The following is a 1871-nucleotide window of genomic DNA, read 5'->3' as shown; positions in this document are numbered from 1 at the left end:
TGTTCAAATTTTTCTCTTCTCATTCTTCTATTATTCTCTTCTTCTACTCACATAAAGGAATCTCTATACTGTGACATAGAGGATTCCATATTTTCTTTGTTCTCTTCTCTTTCATATGAGCAGGAACAAGGATAAAAGCATTCTTGTTGAAGCTGATCCTGAACCTGAAAGCACTCTTAAGAGGAAACTAAGATAAGCTAAAGCACAATACTCTGAAGAGGACCTAACTGAAATTTTTGAAACAGAGAAAACAGCTATGGCCGAACCCGACAACAACAATGCAAGGAAGGTGCTTGGTGATTTCACTACACCAACTTCCAATTTCTATGGAAGAAGTATCTCAATTCCTACCATTGGAGCAAACAACTTTGAGCTTAAGCCTCAATTAGTTTCTCTAATGCAACAGAATTGCAAGTTTCATGGACTTCCATTGGAAGATCCTCATCAGTTCTTAGCTGAATTCTTGCAAATCTGTGATACTGTCAAGACCAATGGAGTTGATCCCAAGGTCTACAGGCTTATGCTTTTCCCTTTTGCTGTAAGAGACAGAGCTAGAACATGGTTGGATTCACAACCTAAGGAAAGCCTAAACTCTTGGGAAAAGCTGGTCAGTGCTTTCCTGGCCAAATTCTTTCCACCTCAAAAGATGAGCAAGCTTAGAGTGGAAATCCAAACTTTCAGACAGAAGGAAGGTGAGTCCCTCTATGAAGCTTGGGAAAGATATAATCAATTGATCAAAAGGTGTCCTACTGACATGCTTCCAGAATGGAGCATCATATGTATATTCTATGATGGTCTGTCTGAGTTGTCAAAAATGTCATTGGACCATTCTATAGGAAGATCTCTTCATCTAAAAACCCCTGCAGAAGCTCAGGAACTCATTGAAATGGTTGCAAATAACCAGTTCATGTACACCTCGGAGAGGAGTCCCGTGAACAATGGGACGCCTCAGAAGAATGGAGTTTTGAAATTGATACTCTGAATGCCATATTGGCTCAGAACAAAATATTGACTCAGCAAGTCAATATAATTTCTCAGAGTCTAAATGGATTGCAAGTTGCATCCAACAGTACTAAAGAAGCATCTTCTGAAGAAGAAGCTTATGATCCTGAAAACCCTGCAATGGCAGAGGTGAATTACATGGGAGAACCTTATGGAAACACCTATAATCTTTCATGGGGAAATCATCCAAATTTCTCATGGAAGGACCAACAGAAGCCTCAACAAGGCTTCAATAATAATGGTGGAAGAAATAGGTTTAGCAATAGCAAGCCTTTTCCATCATCTTCTCAGCAACAGACAGAGAATTCTGAATAGAGCCATTCTGGCCTGGCAACCATAGTCTCTGATCTATCCAAGACCATACTAAGTTTCATGAATGAAACAAGGTCCTCCATTAGAAATTTGGAAACACAGGTGGGTCAGCTGAGTAATAAGATTACTGAAACTCCTCCCAGTACTCTCCCAAGCAATACAGAAGAAAATCCCAAGAGAGAGTGCAAGGCCATAACCATGACCAACATGGCCGAACCTGGAGAGAGTGAGGAGGACGTGAGTCCCAGTGAAAAAAGCCTCATAGGACGTCCTCTGGACAGAAAGGAGTTTCCCTTTGAGGAACCAAAGGAATCTGAGGCTCATACAGAGACCATAGAGATTCCATTGAACTTTCTTCTGCCATTCATGAGCTATGATGAATATTCTTCCTCTGAAGAGGATGAAGACATCACTGAAGAGCAAGTTGCTAAATATTTATGAGCAATCATGAAGCTGAATGCCAAGTTATTTGGTACTGAGACATGGGAGGATGACCCCCCTTGTTCACCAATGAACTGAATGCATTAATGAGGCAGACATTACCTCAGAAGAAACCG

The 1871-nt window shown here is 40.8% G+C and overlaps 1 non-coding gene across 1 annotated transcript; it reads right to left on the bottom strand.

Moving 5' to 3' along the window:
- Nucleotides 1-652: 652 nt before the first annotated feature.
- Nucleotides 653-760, bottom strand: LOC148568174 (small nucleolar RNA R71). Its single transcript, XR_015882229.1, has one exon. It is a non-coding gene; the product is annotated as a small nucleolar RNA R71 (small nucleolar RNA).
- Between the last annotated feature and the right edge of the window lie 1111 nt (nt 761-1871).

Source organism: Arachis ipaensis, chromosome B4 (genome assembly GCF_059453495.1).
Source record: "Arachis ipaensis isolate K30076 ecotype BB chromosome B4, ASM5945349v1, whole genome shotgun sequence".
Taxonomy (NCBI): Eukaryota; Viridiplantae; Streptophyta; class Magnoliopsida; order Fabales; family Fabaceae; genus Arachis; species Arachis ipaensis.
This window is presented reverse-complemented; position numbering and strand designations above follow the sequence as displayed.